The sequence below is a fragment of the Bombina bombina genome, chromosome 12, assembly GCF_027579735.1.
Source record: "Bombina bombina isolate aBomBom1 chromosome 12, aBomBom1.pri, whole genome shotgun sequence".
Taxonomy (NCBI): Eukaryota; Metazoa; Chordata; class Amphibia; order Anura; family Bombinatoridae; genus Bombina; species Bombina bombina.
In genome coordinates this window covers 21438916-21453489 of record NC_069510.1, presented here as the reverse complement: position 1 = coordinate 21453489, position 14574 = coordinate 21438916, and the positions used below count along the sequence as shown (strand labels likewise).

General features: G+C 39.7%; 1 long non-coding RNA gene across 1 annotated transcript in view; it reads right to left on the bottom strand.

Moving 5' to 3' along the window:
- Positions 1-6983: 6983 nt before the first annotated feature.
- LOC128642610 (uncharacterized) overlaps positions 6984-14574 on the bottom strand; it is a 164188-nt gene continuing 156597 nt past the window's right edge. The window contains exons 3-4 of the long non-coding RNA XR_008399692.1: positions 13390-13440; positions 6984-7117 (exon numbers count right to left, since the gene is read on the bottom strand). This is a non-coding gene — a long non-coding RNA (uncharacterized LOC128642610). The remainder of the gene's footprint in view (positions 7118-13389; positions 13441-14574) is intronic.

Sequence of the window (14574 nt, the reverse complement as noted above, 5' to 3'; positions counted from 1 at the left end):
ATTCAGCTCTTTTGCCTGGAAAAAAAACATACAATACCCCCCCCCAACATTAAACCCACCACCCACATACCCCTAATCTAACCCAAACCCCCCTTAAATAATCCTAACACTAAGCCCCTGAAGATCTTCCTACCTTATCTTCACCACACCGGGTATCAACGATCCGTCCAGGCTCCGATGTCTTGATCCAAGCCCAAGCGGGGGGCTGAAGACATCCATCCTCCGGCTGAAGTCTTGATCCAAGCGGGCAGAAGAGGACATCCGGAGCAGCAAACATCTGCATCCAAGCCGCATCTTCTATGTTCTTCCATCCGATGACGACCGGCTGATCTTCAAGACCTCCAGCGCGGATCCATCCTCTTCTTCCGATGACTAGACAACGAATGAAGGTTCCTTTAAGGGACGTCATCCAAGATGGCGTCCGTCGAATTCCGATTGGCTGATAGGATTCTATCAGCCAATCGGAATTAAGGTAAGAAAATTCTGATTGGCTGATGGAATCAGCCAATCAGATTCAAGTTCAATCCGATTGGCTGATGGAATCAGCCAATCAGATTGAGATAGCATTCTATTGGCTGTACCGATCAGCCAATAGAATGCAAGCTCAATCTGATTGGCTGATCGGATCAGCCAATCGGATTGAACTTGAATCTGATTGGCTGATTCCATCAGCTAATCAGAATTTTCCTACCTTAATTCCGATTGGCTGATAGAATCCTATCAGCCAATCGGAATTCGACGGACGCCATCTTGGATGACGCCCCTTAAAGGAACCGTCATTCGTCGGGAAGTCGTCGGTGAAGATGGATGTTCCGCGTCGGCGGGATGAACTACATGGATCCGGAAGAAAGAAGATTGAAGATGCCGCTTGATAGAAGACTTCAGTCGGATCATGGACCTCTTCAGCTCCCGCTTGGATGAAGACTTCAGCCGGATCATGGACATCTTCAGCCCCCCGCTTGGGCTTGGATCAAGACATCGGAGGCTCTTCTGGATCCATCGGTGAACCCGGCGTGGTGAAGACAAGGTAGGGAGATCTTCAGGGGCTTAGTGTTAGGTTTATTTAAGGGGGGTTTGGGTTAGATTAGGGGTATGTGGGTGGTGGGTTGTAATGTTGGGGGGGGTATTGTATGTTTTTTTTTACAGGCAAAAGAGCTGAATTCTTCGGGGCATGCCCCGCAAAGGGCCCTTTTCAGGGCTGGTAAGGTAAAAGAGCTTTTCTATTTTAATTTTAGAATAGGATAGGGGGCTTAGAGTAGGTGCAATTAGTTTAAAATTGTAATATTTTTCTAATGTTTGTAAATATTTTTTTATTTTTTGTAACTTAGTTCTTTTTTATTTTTTGTACTTTAGTTTGTTTATTTCATTGTATTTATTTGTAGGTATTGTATTTAATTAATTTATTGATAGTGTAGTGTTAGGTTTAATTGTAGATAATTGTAGGTATTTTATTTAATTAATTTATTGATAGTGTAGTGTTAGGTTTAATTGTAGATAATTGTAGGTATTTTATTTAATTAATTTATTGATAGTGTACTGTTAGGTTTAATTGTAACTTAGGTTAGGATTTATTTTACAGGTCATTTTGTAATTATTTTAACTAGGTAGCTATTAAATAGTTATGAACTATTTAATAGCTATTGTACCTGGTTAAAATAATTACAAAGTTGCCTGTAAAATAAATATAAATCCTAAAATAGCTACAATATAATTATAATTTATATTGTAGCTATATTAGGGTTTATTTTACAGGTAAGTATTTAGCTTTAAATAGGAATAATTTATTTAATAAGAGTTAATTTATTTCGTTAGATGTAAATTATATTTAACTTAGGGGGGTGTTAGTGTTAGGGTTAGACTTAGCTTTAGGGGTTAATACATTTATTAGAGTAGCGGTGAGATCCGGTTGGCAGATTAGAGGTTAATTATTGTAGGTAGGTGGAGGCGACGTTGGGGGCGGCAGATTAGGGGTTAATAAATATAATTTAGGGGTCGGCGGTGTTAGGGGCAGCAGATTAGGGGTACATAGGGATAAAGTAGGTTGTGGTGGTGTACGGAGCGGCAGATTAGGGGTTAATAATAATATGCAGGGGTCAGCAATAGCGGGTGCGGCAGATTAGGGGTTAATAAATATAATATAGGGGTCGGCGGTGTTAGGGGCAGCAGATTAGGGGTTCATAGGGATAACGTAGGTTGCGGCGGTGTACGGAGCGGCAGATTAGGGGTTAATAATAATATGCAGGGGTCAGCGATAGCGGGGGCGGCAGATTAGGGGTTAATAAGTGTAAGGTTAGGGGTGTTTAGACTCTGGGTACATGTTAGGGTGTTAGGTGCAGACTTAGGAAGTGTTTCCCCATAGGAAACAATGGGGCTGCGTTAGGAGCTGAACGCTGCTTTTTTGCAGGTGTTAGGTTTTTTTTCAGCTCAAACTGCCCCATTGTTTTCTATGGGGGAATAGTGCACGAGCACGTTTTTGAAGCTGGCCGCGTCCGTAAGCACCGCTGGTATTTAGAGTTGCAGTGGCGGTAAATATGCTCTACGCTCCCTTTTTTGGAGCCTAACGCAGCCATTCTGTGAACTCTAAATACCAGCGGTATTTAAAAGGTGCGGGGGAAAAAAAGCCAGCGTAGCTAACGCACCCCTTTGGCCGCAGAACTCTAAATCTAGCTGATAGTTTGTTAAATAAAAACCCAGTCAAATAATCTAAACTCTTCTTGTTATCACAGCTGTAATGAAAGCCAACAGAGATAACCTTATAATGCTTTCCTGCCATGGAAGGACACAAACAGCAGCTTATGTTGCTGAAATTAATTTCTCTAAACATCTGACCCTGCAGCCAACCCAGTCTGTACCCTAAAACTAGCATTAAAATACTGATACACAGAGCACAGTTTCCACACCTAGCACTTGTAGAATGTTTAGGTGCCCTCAGATATTCTCCTTGTGGCTCCTTGATGTCCCTAAAATACTCTTATTAGTACAAGCCCACAAGCCTATATCTGCATTTTAATTCTATATTAATTTGCTTTTATTTGTGGCTATTCTACAAACACTGGTCAGTAACAATGTGTTGAGCCCATATAACACTGTGTTAAGCTGCCACTCAATATCTGATATGAATTGCCCTTCATTAGCAGGACACGGCGGGCGGTGCAATACATATATACCTGGTTACCAGTCACCAGTGCTGTGCATAAGTGGCAATTGCAGAACCTGAGAGGGGCTTTAACCCTTTTTCATGGGTCTGACACATAGTTCCCAAGGGACCTTTGTGTAACTAATAACAAACAACTAGAGTATTTTCTTATTGAATTAAGATGATCCCAATAGTTTTTCATTGGCTATTCTGCCAGCTTCCTGATATGACATGATAGAGTGATTGACAATGACCACCCAGGAAGACCCCCTTTTGAGAGATGCCCTAGGTAAATGCCTAAACTGTCTAATGACAAAATTTGACCCCCACACATATTCCTTCTCCAAAATGTGCAGTTCACTACCCGATTGACATATTTTTCACAAGACTTTATGTAATTAAATAATAAAAACAAAGGTATTAATCTGAATGCTAGATGTGCCTTTACCCCCCCCCCCCCCATTTACTTTCCTTTGAGCTGCGGTGAAGTCATTGTATGCGGCCTCTGTAATATCTTCCAGATGTGCTGGTGTATGAGGTCATCTCACAGATCTGCCTCTCGCACAAGTAATTATTTTCCATTCTGCAGTCTTGCACAAGCAGATATATGGTCTACAGAGCACTGCTTCCTTTTAAACATGCTTTTTTTTTCCCTGATCCAAGCAAAATGTGGGGGAGGAAAATGGATAACTTTACATCCTTTGTGAAGAATGTTTTATTTCAAATAGGTTGTTCTAAAACACTGCGGTTTTTGCCCTTGTAGGAGGCCTAAAGCTTTCAAGCAACAACACTACAAATACAAAAACTATCTAAATAAATGAATATAGCACAAAGACTTTACAAAGCCTATTTACCAAACACTTATCAACTGCAGACTGCAAAATTAAATGACTCAGCAGAGACTGGTATACATGTTGCATTTTTTTTTTATATTTGTCAGATGAAAAGAGTTTTATTTTTTTGTAAAACTTCTCAATATGGCGTTGGAAGGAGGTTTAGTCGGGCTATTCTTAACTGGAACGTTAACAGTGGGATAAATTGTAATGTTTTTTTTTTACCATTTTATATAAAAGGTGCAAAAATCCTTCCAGTTATTTGAAGCTAGTTTAGTTACAAGGTGCTGAATGACTTCTGTACAAACATTACTCTTAACGCAAATCTCCAGGAGTACATTTCAGTATTATTTTTTAATAAAAGGAAAGCTTTCTGTCAGCAGTGATCCGCCTTCAATTTTAATGTTCTCAATTAGCTAAATGTTAACATTAAAATTTACCTAATTGAAAACATTAGTTCATTTTTTATATATGAGTCAGAATTAAACTTTATTATCTAAATGGCTTCATTTTCTTAGTATCCTTTGTTGAAAAGCATGCCTAGGTAGGTGTGGAGCAACAATGCACTAATAGGAGCTATGTGGTGATTGGTGGCTGCACACATGCATTATATTGTGTGATGCACTTTTTCTCGAATAAATACGGCTCAGGAAATAGCCAAATACGGTAGACCGCAGCCATTTTCAGTTTGTTTTTCACTAAACGAATGCTGAAAACAATATTATGCACATGCCTACAAGTCTTGTGAGTGCTTTCTCCCATTTAACTTTGTATATGTGTGTGTGTGTATATATATATATATATATATATATATATATATATAGAGAGAGAGAGAGAGAGAGAGGATACTGGCGTCCCTTTAAAGGGACAGTAAGGTAAAAATTAAACTTTCATGATTCAGATGGAGCATGCGATTTTAAACAACTTTACAATTTACTTTATTTTATCTCATTTGTTTCATTCTCTTGGTATCTTTAGTTGAAAAGCATATCTAGGTAGGCTCAGGAGCCGCAGTGCACTTCTGTGAGCTAGCTGCACCTATATGCCTCTGGTTAATGGCACATCAGATGTGTTCAGCTAGCACCCAGTAGTGCATTGCTGTTCGTTTAACAAAGGATAACAAGAGAATGAAGCTCATTTGATAAACATGTATGGATTTACTTGCATCAGACTGTGTATGTTATTCGTTGTATTATGTTTTTGCACGTTCTATATTGGTGTGTAGGGAATGAAACAGATACTAGTACAAATGACAGGCAGAGAACATAGCTTGTATGTGTAACTATCACAAACACACAACATATGCATCATAAACAGGCACTGTCATTTATTCTAAGCACAAAGCAGTTTCCTTCCCTAATGATGTGTACAAGGAAAGCACGTTAACTCATGTATCAAACTAATTGCATTAAGATTCTGCACCTGTCTGTAATTTACTGCTAGTTCATTATTTATTATCAGTGTTAATTTGAGGTTTTTTCCTTAAAGGGACAGTCTAGTCCAAAAAAAAACTTTCATGATTCAGATAGGGCATGCAATTTTAAACAATTTTCCAAATTACTTGTATCACCAATTTTTCTTTGTTCTCTTGGTATTCTTAGTTGAAAGCTTAACCTAGGAGGTTCATATGCTAATTTCTTAGACCTTAAAGGCCGCCTCTTAAGAATGCATTTTAACAGGTTTTTCACCACTAGAGGGAGTTAGTTCATGTTTTTCATATAGATAACTGTGCTCGTCCACGTGAAGTTACCTGGGAGCCATCACTGATTGGCTAAACTGCAAGTCTGTCAAAGAACTGAAATAAAGGGGCAGTCTGCAGAGGCTTAGATACAATATAATCACAGAGGTAAAAAATATATAAATATAACTGTGTTGGTTATGCAAAACTAGGGAAAGGGAAAAAAAAAGAGATTATCTATCTTTTAAAACAATAACAATTCTGGTGTAGACTGTCCCTTTAACCTCCTAAAGCATTTAACCCTCTGATTGCTAAAGACCTGACAATCTTTCACACCAAGGGGCCGATTTATCAACCAGTGAATCGGCCCCAATGCATCTGTTTTCGTGCGAGCCTTTAGGCTTGCTGGAAACTGGAGTTAAGACAGCAATCCGCCCGATCTCATATGATCGGGTTGATTGACACCCCCGGCTAGTAGCCAATTGGCTGTGAATGTGCAGGGGGCGGCATTACACAAGCATTTCTATGCTGTTGGCATTTATCGATGTGTGCCGGACATGATCGCTACAGCGGATCATGTCAGTCCGCACATTGATAATTCGGCCCCCAAGTCTCTAATATATTTTTTAACATTTCGATGAACGTCTGCTTAGGTAGTTTATATAAACATATTTACATCTACAAAAAAACCTGAACTAAAAGGTTTGTTTTAGCACAGGTTATTCTACTAACTGTATATTTAACCTCAATATATAATGCAATTAGCAACACCAAACATTAAAGGGATAAAAATGTTCTCTCCTTTTAATTTGTTTCCAGTGATCCATGTTACCTGCTGGAGTGTATTAAAGAAGAAATTACACTCACAGTGGGAGGTGGAAGAGATAAAGCTCTAAAATGATCATTTTCAATTGTTCTTTCTAAGTATTGTACAGAGACAGATAAGAAAGGGAAGCATTTGAGTGATAAGATGAGATTTGATCGAACTGCAAGCTTAGCCTATTTTAATGGGCTGTAATTTCAAAGAGCAAATCCAGCTATTTATTTTACAAATGGAAGCATAATCGAGCAATTTCTCATACATTTTATATGCAGCTGCTGGTACAAGAAGTCATGGGGAATACATTTAGGGAATAACAATTTTACAATGAATTGTCCTTTAAGGGGATATTATAATTAAAAGATTGCATGATCTAATCCATTAGATCATGTCATTTTAAGACTATTGATCCTGCAGTACTGTTTGTTTAACCCTTGCAATGGTGTTAAACACACAGTAGAATCGCCGCTCTGGACTCTAGCCGTTGCTAGGGGCGCAGCATCTCCTTCCCTGTTCGTTGCCAGGGGCTGTGTCGGGTCGGATGCATGCGGCACTGACGTCATCACCGCACGCTCTCTTCTCCTGATGCCTGTCCGGACGTCTTTGGCGCGAATCCTGCGCCTATGTAAGCCTCCTCCAATGATCTATCACTGCCCAAGTATAGGTGTTACTTTGTGTACTCCTAGGAGTGATAGATCGTTTTTCTTCTTATTGACTTGCTGTGTTTTGGACCCTGCCTGTCTGACTACTCTACCTGTTTAACCCCTGAATTGCTGGACTGATATATTGCTGATGAACCTTGCCTGTCTGACTACTCTACCTGTTTAACCCCAATACTGCTAGACTGGTATATTGCTACTGAACCCTGCCTGTCTGACTACTCTGCTTATTAACCCCTGTTATTCTGGATTGCCTCTTTGTTGCCAAACCCTGCCTGCTTGACCATTCTAGTGGTGTGCCCTTGGACTGCTTTACCATTGCCAAACTGCCTGACCATTGTAGTGGTTTGTCCTTGAACTTCTTAACTGTTGCCGAATCCTGCCTGTCTGACCATTCCAGTGATTTGCCTTGCCCTGTTCTGCCGTTGCCACTGGGAACTGTCCGACCTGTGGCGAGTGCCGCTCTCCTCATCTTTCTAACTTTCTCTGCTCTGGGATATTCCCTATCATTCCGGCTCGGCGCCGGGATAACAAGACTACTGGCCGAGTTCGGTCTGATAGAGGGGTAACCCACGAGCATTACAAGCACTGCTTTTTATTGCATGGTAACGTTTCGGGGGTTCGCAGACCCCTTCCTCAGACCAGACGAGGAAGGTCTGAGGAAGGGGTCTGCAAACCCTGAAACGTTACCATGCAATAAATAACACTTTATTTATTCAAATCCAGTGAGTGCAGTCCCTGCTTGAACTTCTATTAATACTTTGACTTTCCACCCTGGTTGATGTCCAAATGGAATTGTGAGTGCAGATACATGAGGATAGTGTATATATAGATATTATAAAACTGTCCAGTTACTTTCCCTATATTTATTCATATTGAATGGACCAGCAGCTCCCCCCCCCCCCTTGGCTAATGACCTACAGTAACTATAGCTATATGAGGTTGCCATGTTTGCAAACAATATGCTATTTGGAATGCCAGTACTGTGTGAACAAGTCCAGTTTACATAGTATCTGTCTTTACAATGAAGGGAAGGAGTGTCATAGCCACAGTTTAACTGCTTAGTTTCCATAAACATCATCAATGTGTTGCATTAGCCATAGCACTCAAGCAGGTAACTTTTTGTGAGGGCACAATTAAAAGCTAATAGGAGCCTCTGAATAAACTGACATATAATACAGCCTTACTATGTCTTTGGAGACCTGACATTAGTGTTTTCTTTTAAAAACAGTTTCAGATACAAAATATTATTTAGTCATAATATAATTAGGGTCTTACCCGCACCTTCCCACGCTAAAGACTTCAGGTATGAATGAGATTTTTTTTTCATTACTCTATAAAGAGAATCTATCTCTCCCCCTCTTCCCCCCATCCAGGTGTTTCAGGGAAAATTCATCTGATAACATTCCTGACACAAAGTTGCTGAAAGACTCAGATGAGTTTATCAAACCAGTAAAACTATGTGAATGAGCACATTATATAATACAATTTAATGTCTGTATTTCAGACAGTTGTGTTTTTTTATGTAATGATGAATTGGTTCTGAGTTAGAGGGCAGATGGTGTAATACTAAGTACCTGCTGTCATATTGATTGTGGAACACAATTAATGATTGTACGCAGAGATTTGTATTAATCAACTCTTACACAGATGCAGCGCCCTCTAATTCTGCATATTAACTCTTTACATAAAAGGGGAAAGAAACAAAAAACTGCCATAATAATTAAAAACGTTTATGCTCAAATTCATTTTAAGACTCTGACCCTGCACTACTGTGTGTTTAATGCCCTCTAAGGGGTTAAAGGGACACTAAACGCAATTTTTTTCTTGAGGAGCTGAGAGAGCAAATAGGGAAAAAGGGATGAAAAAACGTGTATCTGTGTTGGTGATTATGGAGCCTAGGAGGGCTCACAAGTGACCTGTGATAGGGAAGGAAAAAGAAAAAGAAAAAAAAGAAAAGAGAACAAACAGAAGAAGGAGTGGCCTGAATAAGAGATTTCTGGGGACTATGTACTTGTGCTCTCGTACAGCCTTTCACACTTCAAAGCCCCATAAAGAAAGATAAAAAAAAGTATGAGATGTCTCTGAGTTTGAGAAGACAAAAAGACAGAGTTAATTGGAGGTTAAGATTATTTCAGGCAATATCCATATAATTCACATATAGCTGGTATACTGTGTATATATCAACAAGAACCTATATCCTGTCTAACAAAACAGTCTATTTCTTTGTATAATGCCAATAAAAATTACCTTCTAATGATGTCTCATTTCTAACTATAAATTCCTACGGAAGAGCGTCACATATATCTTATAGTATGTTTAGTATAGTATGTTTAGCCCAACTTAGGCAGTATATTAGAGGTTTAACCTTAACATATGAGAGTCAATCATTTAAAACAGCTGAGAACCTTATTTATACACTTAAGAGAAGAACCTTAGATACTATCATATCTCACTAGAGCACATACAGCCTAGTGATATAGACTAAATTCTATACCTATGTAATGGGCCTCTTATACTAAGATATCAAAAAAAAATTGTTGGCACAAGCTAATTAACTGATTTCAGAGATACCATCATGAAATGTTACACATAGCCAGAAACAAGTATAGATGGTCTGTTTACCAACCACCCTATTTAGCACTTGGAATAAACAACCATATGTCCATAGCTCCAAATACTGATTTTCCAAGTGACTCTGTATCTGCAACAGTTAGGTATATGGTGAGTCAGCACTCTACTTGCCAGCTGACAAAGTCACCCCAGCCGTCTTCAAGTGAGGGGGAATGTTCAGTAGGAGCTCCCTATAAGTCAGGATGTACCCGTAGCCCCCCTGCAACAGGCCACTCGGGTAGTCAAAAGATTATAACATCACCCATATCCTATCTCCCAAGCTCCGGGTGTATAGGTAGTATTGCGGGTCAACCTCTCAGCTGATCTTGCCAAAGTCCCACCGCCAAAGACAGAAAAATGTACCTTAAAGATACGAGCAGGAGCGCTCCAGTATGTTATCGCCAGGCCTTGATTCCTCCTGTGTTCAGATTTTCCGGCTCTGTTAGAGACCTTCCAGACACTAGGCCTCACTTGTCAAGCTCAAGAACGATCTCCCCTGGCTCGAAGCTCCGAACACCCCTTGCTTTCTGCGGGGCAGACCTCTCCGTCAATGCATGCTGCGGACGCAGCACCACGGAAGGGCCAGATTCATCCGCCAACCAGCTGCCGGATCTACTGCTACTAGCTCGGACCCAGCGCTCACCAGGGAGCTATCAGGGAGCTCACCTCCACCAAAAAGCAGGCATCCACTCCAAGCAATGGCAGTCCACGGTAAGATAAGTTTTAGAAAGTCCCCTCCTCGGGTATCGGATCCACTCTGAGCTCTAAGGACCGGGCCTTATTAGCATATGTTTTTCCTCAGGGGGTACATTCTCTCCAGGCAGTCTAGCACAAAGGTGATTCTGCTTTTAATTGACAAGGAAGACCACAAACTACACTTCCAATAGAACGTTTTGTGCACTCCAAATATATCACCAGGGGATCGGGAGTCTAATAGATACACCCGCCCCTGATGGCTTCTCCTGCGGCAGCGTTACTCTGTGATAGTCAGGTTGTACTTTTGCCGTTTTCCAGGTGTTAAGTATAGACCGGAAAAAACAGCCACAGGATATAATATTTCTTCATACGCTGGGAGATAGTCAGCTGTATGCTGTAACAGTTTAGGTAGTCACTGCTACATTTTAATTAAGGCAAACACTGTATATGTAAGGATTTAGTAGAGAGTGAGGATGGATCACAACTGCAGAGTATGCAAAATAAATGATTTGTATCACTTTTGGCAAATGGACTATTGAACAGCATACACCAAGCTGCTTTCAGTGAAGTTGTTATTCTCAAGTAATTGAATTGCAGATCAGAAACTTGTCTGGCAACGAATGATGTAAATCATATATGCTGTTGAACGTCACAGCAGTAGTATAGACATAAACAAAGGCTGGATCAGAAGAAATATAAAAAAATAAATCAGTTTGTTAGTAGCAATCTTTAGAGTTCAGCTAGCTCCCAGTACGATAAATCTTGATAAAGAAAAGCAGAGTTCCAGAAAGCAGGTAGTGTTGCTATTAGTGCTGGAGTAAGATATAACAGTTCAGTGTGAGGTGTAACTCTCAGTTTTAGACACAGTTAGTTAGTTTGTCACTGAACGGTATACACAGGTGCTGATAGTCTTGCGGTCAGTAGAGTAGCAGGGAAAAGCAAAGTTCAATGTTTATTTGTACAGCACAGCTTAAAGTAACTACAGTGCTTACCCCCAGTCACCGGATGGTGTGTAATAGAAGCGGAATTAATTCTGAGATGTCCTTGTACTTAGTCCGTGGGAGGTTGTTTGTAGAAGAGTTGCGCTGTGTTGCAGTGGAAGAGAGGTTGAAGTCCGGTGTGTGAGAAACGCTTCAGTGGCTCAGATGAGATAGAAACTCAGAGGGAGACGGCAGCAAACACACTGCAGTATGAAATAAGTCTCTGTTGTAGCGTGCACGCAAAAAAGAAAAACTCGCCTCTGTAAAACTTTCTGTAGGCAAAATGAGCATGTGAACCGGCAGTATAAAATAAGTAATCCCAAGGTAGTAGCTGATTCAATAATTTGGAAGAAAAGCAGACTGGTTTGTTTTCAGAAAAAACACACAGCAAGTGGAAAACAGACACGCTTCAGAGCTAGTCTAGAAACTTAATAATTAAGCACCTGTCTGCAGTCAGCTGATGCCTTAAGTACAGGTAAGGCTGAAGTCAGGTGAATGGGAAAGGCATAGGTAAAACATGGAGCGGAATCCTTACATAAGGTGAATGGGAAAGGCATAGGTAAAACATGGAGCGGAATCCTTACAGTATATATAAGCTACTTTGTAACAGCTTGCTTCAGCTGTGAAGCTTATAGATACCTATGTCAGACTTCCACTTCATGGATCAAGGGATCCCATTCCCAGGCCGGTGATGGGTCTCCTGGCCAAGGGATACCTGAAGGTGAGAGTAGCTAGTCCAGGCTAGAAGCGGGAGCAGCCCGGCGTGCAGTACCTTGCTTGCTCCTCCCTCAAATGGAAGTCCGCATTTTTTTTCTTTAATGATTCAGACAGAGAAGCAATTTTAAGCAACTTTCTAATTTACTCCTATTATTAATTTTTCTTTGTTCTCTTGCTATCTTTATTTAAAAAGTAGGAATGTGATGCAAAGGAGCCGGCCCATTTTTGGTTGAGAACCTGGGTTATGCTTGCTTATTAATGGGTAAATGTCAGCCTCCAATAAGCAAGCGCTAGCCATGGTGCTGAACCTAAAATGGGCTGGCTGCTAAGATTTACATTCATGATTTTCAAATAAAGATAGCAAGAGAACAAAGAAAAATTGATAATAGAAGTAAATTAGAATATTGCTTAAAATGTAATGCTTTATCTGAATCATGAACAAAACAAAATTGGGTTCAGTGTCCCTTTAAACACACAGAAGTACCACTTGGGACCTGCACAATACTGCTGGTTCTGAGTTATTTGACCCTGATTTAATCAGCAGTCATGTGACTAGCACTGCTGATTGGATCAGCAGCAATTTACACTCGTGACCGGCAGTGCTGTGCGGGTCCAGAGCAGTATTTCTACTGTGTGTTTAACCTCTTTTTTCTATTATTATGGCCCTTTAAGGTAAAAAAAAACAGCATTTAAATAAAGAACACAAATGTTAGTCAAATGTTTCAATACATGTATGTGGCATATTGCTGTTTTAAAGCTTGTTGGCTGATTGGGATAACCCCTATAGCACTATTAATAGACAGTGCATATCTAAATGTATACTGTGGGCCGATTTATGAAATTGCAAGCGGACATGATACGATGTAGAGTATCATGTCCGCCGCACATCGATAAATGTAGAGTATCATGTCCGCCGCACATCGATAAATGTAGAGTATCATGTCCGCCGCACATCGATAAATGTAGAGTATCATGTCCGCCGCACATCGATAAATGTAGCGTATCATGTCCGCCACACATTGATAATTCAGCCCTATGTGTGTATATGAATATGTACTGTATATATTGCATTTTGAAATACGTACAACAAAGAAAATAATGCCTTCCATGTTCCTTTGAGGTTTATAAAAGCAACAACGTGTAATCTTGTGACATAATATGCAGGTGTATTGATGTACATACAAATGTTTTCATGTGATTGACCAACACTAGAGGGCAGATGAAGTCTGTTAGAATATATGGCACACAATCTCATACCTGTGTATCCGGCCGATAACATCATCTGAGGTGGAGCTGTGCCCAAGATGCCTGAAAACAGATAAAGCGGTGCAATTCTACTTTAAACTGCATATTGGGAGCTTAAAGAGACAGTAAAATCAACTTATATTTATGTATCAGAAAGGATTATTGGCATTGCAAAAGATCTGCATACAATAATTAGTGTCCTATGTTGTATCTAATTAGGGAATTACTGTACTGTATATATAAAAAAGCTCCTACACATATCAACCAATTACAGCGCAGCATGTAGGAGAAATAGAATTCTGCATTCCACAGAGTGTACTTCAGGCTCCGTGGGGGAGTGGAAAAAAATTACAGCTTTCAGGTTTAAATTACGGAAAAAGAAGGTAAAATAATTAAAGTGCATTTTCAACTATGCGTAATTAAATGTTTTATGGGGAATACCATTTTGAGTTTAATATCCCTTTAAAATAAATTATTATATATGCTCACTATAGGGACAGGTATATATGAAATTGTGTACTGATCAAGCAATCACTGTGTAGGATGTACAGTGTCAGAATTTTGGATCCTGTTGGAAACACTGTTGAGAAGAAAAAAAAAGATAGAGATAAATTCCAGGAAGAAAATGGGTAAGATAAAAATGTAGGTGCATTCATTTAATTATGCATAATTAAACATACTAAGGGGAATTAAATTTGGATCTTAAAGGGACATTTAATTTATTTGCTATATGTGCATCAAAAATTGGTCACTATATTGCAAAACATCTTAAACCATAATAAGTGTTTAAAAACATTTAGCACTGTCCTTTTCAAAGAAAAATGTGCATTGTGTTATAGGCACACCCCTCTTCAGTGTTGTATTCCCCATTATTGTGTCCAGTTAGGGGCTGGTGTAAATGATCTGCTGCCCATATCCACCAATCACTGTGCTTCATGTAGAAGGTCAGTATGCTGTACTCAAACTTTTGGGACGGAGTGGGAAAGACTCAAATTAGAGGAAATGCAGGAAAAATAAGTGCAATGCAAAGGTTTTTTTTTTAATTTTACACAATTAAATATTGTTTGGGGGGGGGGTTACATTATGGGTTTAATATCCCTTAAAGGAGCTTGAAACACCATTTTGTTTCTTTAATGGTGCAGATAGTGCTTACATTTTAAAACAACTTGGCAATTTACTTCTGCTTTCACATTTGCT